This window comes from Lactuca sativa, chromosome 3, assembly GCF_002870075.4.
Source record: "Lactuca sativa cultivar Salinas chromosome 3, Lsat_Salinas_v11, whole genome shotgun sequence".
Classification (NCBI taxonomy): Eukaryota; Viridiplantae; Streptophyta; class Magnoliopsida; order Asterales; family Asteraceae; genus Lactuca; species Lactuca sativa.
This window is the reverse complement of record NC_056625.2, coordinates 76681838-76695348: the sequence shown is the minus strand read 5'-3', so window position 1 is coordinate 76695348 and position 13511 is coordinate 76681838.

The window sequence follows — 13511 nt, the reverse complement described above, 5'->3', positions numbered from 1 at the left end:
CTTCTAAGCTTCTTCCCCCATTTCTTTCTTGGTGGAGCTGATGTGGAGTTCGACAAGTGCTGCACGATTCCCTTCAACCTTATATATTCAAGAGTTAACAGAGAAGAATAACCATTAACGATTTAACCACAAACAAAATACAAAATAAATTTATTTAAAATTTAAGCATGTAATGTAAATCGTAAGTAAATCCAAAATCCTTAATTACCTATCCAAAATTAGCCAAAAAAAACACATTAGCCAAAACTAGCCCACGAAAGAGTAGGTTTTTATATTCGTTTATTGTTTCGATAATTCATCTATTGTTTCGTGTTTTGTATATATTTTTTTTATTTTGAAGATATAAAACCGTAGGTTATTTTAAAACTCATGGTTTTCTCTGTATGATCTATTTTGGGATAAATCCTAATTTTTGGCTAAAAATTGTTAATCAATTCCTTAATTTGGCTAGATTAATAATTAGCCTTATTTGAAAATTGGCAATTAAGTAAGGGGTAAAAACTAAAAAGTCAAAAACTAACTTAAAAAAGGAAAAACAACCTGCAGAAGAAAATAGAAATTATGGAAACAGCTTCAATGGAGGAAGGATCCTCGAAGTTGCCATGGCAAATCCTTGCCAAAATTCGCCTGAATAGATCATATTAAAATGAAGAAAACGCTTCATCGTTCTCGTTACAGAAAAACGAGCCAAAATGCTAAGGAGATTCAGAGAAACAGCGTGGAGGACCGGAGTCAGAAAGTGTAAGCAAATCCGAGATGAAGTTTTCTGTTTTTTCAGGCAGTTAAAACTCGAATGCGTATTACATTATAACTCTATGTAATTGCTCAAATGTTGATGACCGACTAATAGTAATTATTTTTGTTTAGTTCGGTTCCCATAGCCTCCGTCGACGTCGACTCCACCGTCACTGTGCAAGCAATCGAGTCTCTTCTCCGACTAATCCGCGATGTAGCAGGTCACTCCGGTACCAGATTCAAAGGAGCATTCAAGAAGGAGTGTACAGATCTTTCCAGAAGAGTCTCTTTGTTGTTGCATTTGTTTGAAGAAATTAGGAATTTTCTATGTGGTCGTACACCGTTTCGTATGACAGGTACTTTGTTAACGTTTCATTGTTCCTTACCTGAGCTAACGAAGACTCTTGAGTAAATTACACGAATGGTCCATATGGTTTCGATTAATTTACGTGTTTGGTCCCTAGTTTATTTTTTTTAACTCGGGAGGTCCTACTATTTGTTTTTGTAACGCGTTTGGTTCCTACTATTTGTTTCCGTTACACATTTGGTCCCTGTCTTACCTAAAAGTGTTGGATTAGTGTCTAAGTCCATAACTATTTTAGTATGTACTTGACCCGATGGTGCATGGTCCTTTTGGGTTGCCTTCACCAAAGGAGAAATCATATTGTTTAATTAACATTAGTCAAGAATTAATAAGAATTAAGTTTGTGACTAAAAAAAAGATTAATTAAACTTAAGGGACTGGAATTGTAATTATAAGATAATTGCAATTGGGCTATGGATTGCCTTATATTATAAGGTTGGGCGAATTCTATGGGGAAAACCATTGGAAATCGTCCAAGGCCTTTAAGGAAAGGAGTCCATGGGTTGCTTAGGGCTTAAGCATCCAAATTAGGGTTTCCTTGTTAGATAACCCTAATAGCCTCACTATATATAGAACCCTTATGCTCCAAAAACGTGGTGAACTAATTGGTTAGAGTTTCCACACCTGCCCTGCTGTATACAAAGTTGGACAGTGGGCCTTCTTGTGGCCCCTCTGACTGCAATGGAAACATATCGGATCAAGTCCCTGGGTGATGGTAACAGTACAATCTCTGCTAAAATGGCCAATCTGTCCGCACTTGAAACATCCAGCATCTCCCCCACTTCTACGCCTGCATGTACCCATGTGCGTCTTACCACACTTCCCGCATCGACTGCGGCTCTGATAGTTCCTCGTCCTCAAATCCGACCCCTTGGGCCTCTTGCCCGAACCTGCGGCTCCCTGAGTTTCATCCATTTTCCTCTTCCTTTCCGATTCCCTACCCGTCTCTCGCTCCTGCGTTACCTTGTCGACACCGCCCGTCGACTGAACAACAGTTGTCTGATCCTGGAGCTTCGCAATCAACCTATCAATGATCCTCACAACCATGTCGGGCAGATCCTCGCGAATGGCTCGCGTAACCTCTTCAACTATCCAATCATGCAAAGGTCTCTCTTGGAGACAGGGTGCCCCACTCACTCCTGTCCCCTGATGGCAAAAACTAGAAATGGGATCTCCTTTCCTGATGGATCCCTGAACTCCATAAGAATCGGGGTCTAGATGAGCCCCAATCTGTCCTGAAACTATCCCGGCCTTAAAGGCCTCAAGATGGCTGTCCATGAGCTCCACAATGGCCTCTCTAACCGAACCGAAAATCACTGGAGTCTGATCAATGATGTTGCGCATGATCTCTGCGGAAATGAAATCCCTCATCTGATCCTCAAGCTGCCCGGCTCTAGAGCCTGAGCCAGATCCCTCCTCGGCACCTGAACTGCCAACTGATATCTCGTGCAAAGTCACCATGCTGAAAATATAACAATTCCTGATCAATTTACACACTACTGCTGAAGGATCTCTCACACACTCTACTAGTTCCCTGGTTTTGCCTTGGCCCCTCTTGAATCGAGTATGGATCCTCTGCTTTAAGTAGTACGGGCCCATACTACCTTCCACATCTATCCGTACTTTCCTCAAGATTTACCTCAACTCCACCAAGTCCCCTTTTCTCTACTACTGATCTCTGCTACTCTCATCGTAGGCTTGCCCTAGGGAACCTATGACTCTACTCAAACAGTCCTCAGCTGCTGAAGACCTCCTTGTAATGCCAATTAGCCACCACCTGAATACCATCACATGCCATGAGGCTCGGATAATCCTTCGAGTAAAAGTCTCATCCCTATAACGGTTAGACTCAAACGAGAGTTGCGCAGTAGGGCCAAATCCAACACTATGAGATTATTCAACCCTGATCACATGTCATGTGACGTATTCACCTAATGGCTAACTCCTACCACTCAGAGTCCCACAAAGCACAAAGCAAGCAGCATTCGGATAAAGGAAACATACTCAGGCAAAACTATTCTCATAACGAGAAACTGTACTAGCATATACTGCTAAGCTCATACTATCAGGCATAACCTACACAGGCTATCCTACTACTGTCTACTCAATACTAGCATGAAATTCGTATCAAGCTGAAACACAATAAGCAGGCACATAAGGCATCATCCTAGATCCTTAGTCCTATTCTAGCATGTTGTTCTACTGAAACTGAAACTGAACTGATCTGGAACTGAAACTGATAACATAAACTTGTATGGGTAATTTAGGAGTACTTACTTGAGCTCGGCTGATTGCATGCACCACACCCTTTTTCTCTTTTCAAGTTATTTACTTTGTAAATATTCTTTCCGCTTTTTCTAAAACTCTTTTCTTTCCTCAAACTCTTTTTTACCATAAATTTCTTTCAAAAATGTTTTTCTTTTGAAAACCCTTTACCGTTTCCTTAGTTTGAGTCCAGACACACTCTCAAGTATGTCCGAATCCCTCAAACCAAGGCTCTGATACCAACTTGTAACGACCCAAAAATCACGACTAAAAATTTCTTTAAAAGCATTACTAAAACCAGATTTATAAAAACGTATCATAAGTCAAAACATAACTTTTGAGTATTAAATTCAAAACATAATCTCATTATCAGAGTCAAACATTCCCAGGCTAACTAACTATGGTGTGTGCACTGCAATCTTCCCGAGCTCCTCTTTTGAAAACTGAGTACCTGAAACCAAAACTGAAAACCGTAAGCACGAAGCTTAGTGAGCTCCCCCAAACTACCACATACCATGCAATAACATATAAAGCACATACTAGGCCTTGCCTACTGCATCGGACCGAAGTCCGGACTAACTGGGGCCTTGCCCCTGCATCGGACCGAAGTCCGGAAACTGACTGGGACCTTGTCCCCTGCATCGGACCGAAGTCCGGACTAACTGGAGCCTTGCCCCCTGCATCGGACCGAAGTCCGGAAACTGACTGGGACCTTGTCCCCTACATCGGACCGAAGTCCGGACTAACTGGGGCCTTGCCCCCTGCATCGGACCGAAGTCCGGAACTAACTGAACATCACATATAATAAACATATCAACTAGCATGAACACACATATACTGCATACTGCATCGGGCCGTAGCCCGGAACACATAACACATAAATCCTGTCTGAGCCACGAAGGCATCAAACATACTAACTACTGCATCGAATCAAAATCCGGAAACTACTGCTAGCTAAACGGGCCGACATTGTGGCCTTAGACCTGTTCCTACTGGAAGGAAACTCACATGAACTGCTGAGCTCTACTGATAATCCTCTGGCTGCTACTCGTCAATCCCCTGAGCTGCTGCTCCTCTAGCTCTCCGAGCTCCAATTGGTCTGAAATGTCTTCTCAATCCCCGATCTACAGTCCCTTCTTGCACCTCCAAGGCCTTTCTTCCTTCTCCAAGCTTTAATGCACTCTTCAAGGCAAGATCTAGCTCAAAAACGGATATGGTGGCTAGGGTTTGGTGTTCTGGGGTAAAGAGGCAGTAAAGGAACCTTAGGGAGGAGAATGAGACGTTAAAATAGGCTCCAAGTCCCGGATTTAGGGTTTTCCTCGTTCAGACCCAACTTGCCGAGTTCACGAGCCGACTCGCCGAGTTGGTCACTTACTCGATCACCCGGATCCCGCTCCGACTCGTCGAGTTCCTCTCTGGGCTCGACGAGTCCACTCCTTGACTTAGAGTTTCTTTCCTTTTCTTGGCCTTTCTGATCTTGGGTGTTACATGTGTTACCATAAGGCAAGAAGTCAAGATTAAGGAAGTTCGGTCCATATGAGTTTGAATTTGTCGTAAACTTTGGTTTTGACAAATTCACATGGATAGGAACACATACACCATTAAAATCTAAGTGTCATAAGATTCCCTCCTTCATGAAAATGACTGTGAGGAAATGCTTTCACTAAGAGAGATTTTAAAAAGATAGTGACTATGAAAATTGGATTCTCGGATTCGATTATGGTTACGGTATCTCTTTCCATGATTCGAATTATGAGATTTGGCAATTAGTCTGAATTGATTAGACACACATATGAGCTATCTAAGGGAAAGGTGTATAAGCTTAGATAAAGGATTATCAAAGCATTAGGTATTAGAAACATGAACTTAAGAAATTCAATAAGTATTGTTTTTCTGGAAGTTAAGCTGGTTTCTGAATACATGTCAAAACTAGTGGGAGCATAAGTGTTATGTTTATAATAATTATCATGATAGTGGGAACATAAATGTTATGATTGCATGATTATTATGGAAAGTATTGCAAGTTAGCAATATTAATTATAGAAAAACAAAAGTCATACTTTGCAAAGTTGTAAAGGTTGAATAGTCGTTTTGCTATAATTAAGGGAGAGAATATTATGCTTCATTTCAAATCTAAAGGCTTAGGTTGTGGAATGTTAATAATTTAGTCAAGGAAACATAGTGTGTTCTCAAATTTCGATTATGATTACGGCATTCCTCTTCATAGTTCGAATTTTGAGAACGTAGCACATAAAATATTATGGCAGAAGATTGATAAAGTATCAAATCTTTATGTAAGACATTATGCATTGTGTCCCATACACTTCGGGTATAGGATCGATTGCAAATGCTATAATATTTGACCATTCTAAATTTTCCAAATGTCTAGCGCATTTAGAGGGAAAAAGGACAAGAATCGGTTTTGACTAAGATAATTAAACAACTATCAAAAGACAATCTAAAGTTCGCCTAGGATTGGTCGCTTGTGAGTAGTTGGAAGTATAGTATTGGATGGACCATATCAACATTATTATGAATAGAAAAGATTCTATTAGGAATAAGTTGTCATATGGAAAATATGGAAACGTTTCTATATTGGGAGTTGGATATTGAGAATCAATGTCTAAATTAGAAAATTTTATGCAAAAGGATGTTCAAAGGAATGTACTTTGAGTGAGAGACATCACATCTAAGGAATTGTCTTGTAACAATCTTCGATAGAGGACTTTGTAATATCATTGGCAATAGTCATTGTGACTTTTGTGCTATGACATTACAAAAGGATCATTGCATAAAATGTTAGAATCTAGCATATTCCATAAGTGGCAAGAATTTGATATTCTTTCACTTGTGAAAATGATTGGGAGTTGTGAAATGAGTATGATTGGAAATGTGTTCATTTGATCTATTTCACAAAGTAAGAACCATAGGTAAACATTGTGTGCATGCTAAGAGCATGGGACAAGTGTTGTAATAATTCAAGTAAAAAGTTGATTACCCGAAACAACAAATAATGAGTAATCGATATGGTGATAAATAATAAGTGTTTTATTTATGCTCAAAGGTTTGAGGCCATATGGGATTAGTATTATTTTTGTGTTTCACTTTGCGTGTTTTTACTTCCTGAATAATTTAATTGGTTAAGAACAGTCAAATTATTCGAACGGGCCACAGTCGTTCATATGTTGGAAGTAGGTATGAATAAAGACTGTCGTGAATTGGTGTGTGGATTGTCTAAAGAGTATTAGACATAAGCAAATGTGTGCTGCAATGTTCATGAGTGCTTATGAATATGATTTGAGCATTGGATTAAACCCATGCTCACTTGGATCACTCCATGAATTGTATCACGAGTGATTGGTGAGACGAGAACATCTTATATTCTTGAAACCAAGATGTGTGAGTTGTATCTTGCAAATCGGTTGCACATTGATAATATGTAAACGCAGCAGTAACTTGGTGTCATAAAACATATTGTTGTGTGTGATTCGGTGAGTGAGTGCAAGCGAGCATTGAATCAAAGTTTATCCGTTCCTTTTATCCAAAGTAGGATAAAAGCGATATCTTTGGGCCCCTCGATGATTTAGTGATGACAAACGTAAATGCTCGGCCGGGCTAGGGCTAATTTGATTTGTTCAATTAGTCAGTCATCATAAATCGGAAGTAGAGAAATAGTACAGAGAGAATGATTTGAAATCATGTCTCATACGATATCTAGAATGGAGGAATATATGATCCCTTATCTAAAGGACACGCGTATCTGATAGGATCAGAGTTAACAGCGGCTTTGGAAAGCTACGATTGCAGATCAGGATCTGAAGTCATACGCATAGTAGTTATTAGACTTATCCAAGTGGGAGACTGTTGGATTAGTGTCTAAGTCCATAACTATTTTAGTATGTACTTGACCCGATGGTGTATGGTCCTTTTGGGTTGCCTTCACCAAAGCAACTTGATAGGATGAATTATGGAGAGAAAGGATTAAATATGATTTATTAATATATTATGAGAATAATATATTAAAGGAGAAATCATATTGTTTAATTAACATTAGTCAAGAATTAATAAGAATTAAGTTTGTGACTAAAAAAAGATTAATTAAACTTAAGGGACTGGAATTGTAATTATAAGATAATTGCAATTGGGCTATGGCTTGCCTTATATTATAAGGTTGGACGAATTCTATGGGGAAACCCATTGGAAATTGTCCAAGGCCTTTAAGGAAAGGAGTCCATGGGTTGCTTAGGGCTTAAGCATCCAAATGAGGGTTTCCTTGTTAGATAACCCTAATAGCCTCACTATATATAGAACCCTTATGCTCCAAAAACGTGGTGAACTAATTGGTTAGGGTTTCCACACGTTTTTGAGAGCCTCCTTCTCTTCTCTTCTTCATCCTCTTGCTCTTGGTATTTGTGAACCATTAGAGGAGTGACATTTGTGACTCTAAGCTTTCTAAAGTCAATACAAGAAGGATTTGAGATTGTTATTGCTACATAACAATCAAGGTATGATCTAAACCCTAATTATATGTTATATATTGATTATCATATGCTAGATCTAGGGTTTATAGTCTTGGATGAATTGCATGTACAATAGAGAAACCTAGATCCAAGCATTAGGGTTTGTATGAGCACATTGGATGTTCTTATAGCTAAAACCCATCAAAAAGACTATTATTTAAATACAAAAAAATATTGGGATAGGTAAGGTAAGGTGAGGGGTGTGAGATTGAGGGTGTGTTTATTTAAATAAATTAAAAAATTAAAGGCAAAATAGTATTTTTATGTAATACAGGGACCAAGTACGTAACAAAAACAAATAGTAGGGACCTTCCGAGTTAAAAAAATAAGATAGGGACCAAACGCGCAAATTACCGTAAACCATAGGAACCATTCGTGTAATTTACTCAAGACTCTTAAAGCTGCTACAAGGTTGCTTCAGTTTATTGAAGAACAAAGGGCAGTCGAGTTTAAAAATCGATTAATCTTCACGGCTTTTGGTGCTTCATTCGTCTTGGTATTTTTTATTACTTGGTTATTTTATATATAAGTGAATGTCTTTTTGTCATTTGGTGAAGGAAAAAAAATTTAAACTACGTGTTGGATTAAACCGTAAATTATTCCAAAATATTAAGAATATCGGAAAATTTTCTTTTTTTAATTATAGAAAAAAGTTCTCATAACCCACTCTGGTTGTGGAAACTTTAGGATTTTACATGCGAACCCTTCACAATCATCTATATATCAATATTTTGAGCCCCTCCCTACAAAACTGTTCAATTAAAACCTGTTGTGATATTGGACAATATAAAAGAAGCTTTTTAGACTCGTCCCACATTATCCAAACCTATAAAAGGAGTCCAATACTTTATTTCAAATTGCCCTAATCAAATAACTTTGAAGTATTTGATTGTTCTTTTATTTTCTTTCTTTAGATCGTATGAGAATGTTAGTAAAAACTTTGTTCAACTGTGAGAGCTAGGAGATATCTACAATAGGGTTGTTTTGGTTTTATGCTTATGTATTGGACACCAGGTAGGAAAAGAAGAGAATGATTGATGATGTGTCAATTGTTCACGAGTGTGCAAATGTATTTCTAAAGGACATACTCGAAGTGCCTCTAAAGGACATACTCGAAGTGCCTGACTGATACCCGCTCCGGAAGCTTGACTGGTTGATTAGGTTGGGGTTCTGCAACTTCGCGCAAGGTGACCCTCTTGGCCACAGTTTTTGCAAAACTTCTCACGAAAGGGGCCAGGGATACGATGGTGGTAACTGCACCTGTTGCACCATGGAAGAATACCAACATATCTAATGATAGGTGCTTGGGCTGAGGAACCGACGACATAAACAACAGCAGGGGTAGTGGCAGCATGGACTGCTACTATCTGTTGTTTCTTCGAGGACTCCTGCGAAGGCTGACTCTTCTTCTTCTTCTTCCAAAACTTTCTTTTCTCACCACTTTTCTCTGTCGGCTCAGGAGTGGTGGCTGCTTCCTCTAGGTCATCACTATGGTCGATCAGGGTTTGCGCTAGGCATTTGGCGCTGTCGTAGGTGTCTGGCTTCGCAGCCAAGATATTTCCCTTGGTTGGCTGGGTTAACCCCCAGATGAACCTCTCAATCTTTTTACTCTCCGGGGTAACCATTCCCGGATAGAGTAGCGCCAAATCATCTAACCTGGAAGTGTAAGCGGGGATATCGGAACCCTTCATCTTCATGTTCCAAAGTTTATGCTCCAGTTTCTGCATTTCGCCCCGAGGGCAGTACTCTGCAAGCAAAAGCTCTTTCATGACTTCCCAACCCATAGCATTGACTACATGTAGGGTTAAGGATTTGGCTCGGCCATTCCACCAAGTTAGAGCATTATCGGTGAATGTGCAGGCGGCGAACTTCACCTTGTCGAATTCTGAACAGGTACAGATTTCGAAAATTGATTCGATTTTCTCTAACCACCAAGTTAGGGTTATGACACCTCCAGTGCCGTCGAAATATGTGGGTATCGCGTTCATAAAGTCTTTATAGGAACACTCCTTCCGGTGTCCCTGTCTACCTTCTTGGTTTTGGGGCTGAGTACCACCTCCTGGCTCGCCTGAACCACCGGGGTTCATTTGGGACATGGTGGCTGCCACTGCGGCAGTAACAGCTGCCTGGAACATCACAAGATCAAATTGAGGAGGAGGTGGTGGCGGAGGAGGATTGTTATTCTTTGAGCTGGGTCTTTCCCTTGGAGGCATCTTGAGCTAAAATAGCCAGGAAAGAGAGGATCATAAGTTCTCTGAATTGAATCAAGAGATATGGAACAGGGGATATCTCATTATGACAGATATAGGCTTCTATTAAGCGATAAAGCAGGAAAGAGTTATCAAAGCAGATAAATTATCGCTAAAGGAGGAACGAGTAGCAATACTCGGAATGAATTTCTACAACGTATTCGGTTTCTGGCTAAAATACTCCCATACTATTTTATGTTTTCGCTGCATCGACGACTCATTGTTTGGGTATTGGGTAAGTTTTAGGCATGCTGCACACCTCAGTCACTCCCAAGCACATGTTGGCCATGTCTCGAATGAATATAGCTGATCAGGCTATATTGACCCTAGAAACGACTACATAACTGCCCAGGTTTAACCGCAGCGTACAACACCCGATTACTTATGTTTTGTTCTACTCGTAATTACGGAATCCGACGGTTAGGTATAGTTGTATACTTTTGAAAAATACTTATATTTTAAAGTATACTTTTAGTTTAGAGCATTTCGGCCCCTTAGTGTTTATAGTCTTATACCATGTAAGGTTCGGTATACTAGTTCACTATAAACAAGGGCTCTGATACCAATCTGTCACACCCCGAAACCGATGGCGGAAACGTTCCGGGGCGGAGGACGTCATGTAGTATCGCAACCAATGTACATAGTAAGCGTAGTAAACACAACCATTACATTACATAGAAATATTTACATTGTCTGAAAAAAAAGTGTTACAAGTGTTATACATATATATCATATGAACAAAAGCTAAGACGAGTCATCTATATGCTCCGTCTTCTCCAAAAGATCGCGGGGTACCTGTCTAATGCGGACCTGAGAATACAAGCAGTTAGAAACTCTGTCGATATCCAAAGGCGTACTTTCGAATTATTTCCGAAACTCTGGTGGCACTCAAAGACGTACACTAGCTGTATTTTCGAAGTTATGTGCCATCCAAAGGCGTGCACTAGCTGTACTTTCGTAGTTCTGTTACTATCCGAAGGCGTATCTTATTAGTAATAATCCTAATTTATGATTAGCATGAATCCTTCGTAAATTATAAAATGTAACATAGATTATAACATTTTATAAAGAAATCTACAATTAGTCTGAAAGCTAACTCTGCAAGTCGAACTGTTGGTTAATACGGTTTTCGATATTAAAAGCATACAGAATATGAACATTTGAACTGAAATAATAAGTTTGAGTACAAGATTTTCTTGTACTTTTGCTTGTATTCCCCCTGAAAACATTTGAAAAACACGGAAAAAGGAGTAGGGGTATGAACTCACCAATCGAGGAATGTGTCGGTTTGGATGCTAAACGTCAGTTCGGGGCTTGAAAACGCGCGAGGTTCCTATGTAATATGAAGAGATACACAATTGTATCTAATTAGGCTTTGAACTACTAATTAAATAAGATAGTACACTCCGAGACGTGAAAACACTTTATTTCAAGTGTTAGGAGTGACCCGGGTAGCATCGAAGGTGTGTCTCATGATTTAGCAGTAATCATTGTCAATGTAATTTCTATTTCGGTAATAATAGAAGATTATATGTGTATTGTTCAATAATTATGCTTACTAATTTAGATCGCGCACCTCGACGTTTTCGCTGATGGTCGGGGGTGTGACAACATCCATAGATCTGGGGGATATAACATTGCTATGCATGATCCGTTGTACTCTATTATGAAGTTCCACCGCATCCGACGCAAGGACACCAAATGTATAAAATGCGAATGGTATGAACACATGTTAATTTTCCATTGATGATTTCTCATGTTTGGTGACTTTGCCTGTGACAGCTTTTAAAATAGCCTCTTCCGCCGTGAAACCCCCAGCCCTCAAGCCTATGATAGGGGATACCCCTATAAGGTCCACACATGTGTGTTTCCCTCCAAACCATCCAAAAATCAAAATGTTAGTCAGTCTAAGGGTTAACCTTCGTTTTGTCAGGTCAGTCAACAAATTCACAGGTGCCTCTTTCTTGGCGGAAACCCCGACACACTTAAATATGTCAAACAAAACATACCTACCCATATTGTGTCTGTATTTGAACCCAGAGAGTCCTTTATAATGAACTGCATGCTCACCAAAAGAGTCCAAACATGCCTTGCGATACACCAAACATATATCGTCAGCTGAGAATATTGGAATCATAAGTCAATATTTGAGGATAGTATGATACTCCACAGGAGATATATGTTGGCCAAACCCATCTATAAGGATAGCTAGAAGAAAATCTTGAGCATGTGGTGCATGTAAGCACTGAAAAACTGTTTTCTGTCGAGCCGTCATGTCGAGATGCACTTCCATATCTTGGACAATTTTACAAGAAATGACACTCGGTAGTGTATTTTGGGATTTAGGGGGGTGTCTTTAGTAGTAAAACTGCTAAAGTCAATATCTAGAAGCTTGTTACAAAGAGAATCCAAAGAACAATCATAATCAGAATCCATACCATATATATCGCTATCCCGTAAGATGTGGTCTTACAATACCCAAGATTGGGTCCTTGAGGAAACAAAAGCATATGAACACAATTTACTACAAAAAAGTGATTTACAACATAAGCACTTGGATTTCCTTCGTAGGTAAGCATGAAATAACGAATGAGTTGACAATTTTTAGGTCTAGCGATGAAGGTTTGGTGCCTCGAGATGCGGAAGTGCTACGAGTGATCAATGTGAAGTTTCGGGCAAAGCATTTGGACAATTAGGACTATTGTTTATGTTTTTAAATTTAACGTAATTTTTTTTGGTCTTGTATTGATTTTTTTTTAATTTAAATGTCATATTTAATTTAAAAATTATGTTTTGTTTAAATAACATGTTTTATAAAACTATTGTTTTTATAATTATTAAAAAATCAAAAAATAAAAAATAAAAAACAAATGATAACATAGAAATTAGTGGGTGTTATAACATCGTGACCATTTCCTACAACAGTGTTATAACTAGGCATGTTGAAAATAACTGATACCCGATTACCCGACCCGTTTTGAATTCGGGTAGATCATGTCAGTTAAATCGGGTATCGCGTTCGGAAATTCTGGTAATCGGGTAACCCGATATTTAAATAGGTCGGCTATTTGGTAGGTTTAAAAAAATTCGTGCATACATGAATACTTGATTAAGAAAAATCCTGAAACGTTTTTTGATATATCGAATGTTTTTTTATATTAAAAATTAATATTTACCTAGCGATTTTTAATATGGATATGATAAAATCCAGGAACGTTTTTTGATATAATTGATGTGTTTTCCAAATGTATCTCATATTGTAGGAACACTTGCGTCAAATTTGTGTTGCAGTCTTGCAGATATTGTTATAAGGCTGGAGAGAGTGGTGTCACCGAAACCGCACTCCCACCCCCGCCACATAAGTGTCACATCATTTTT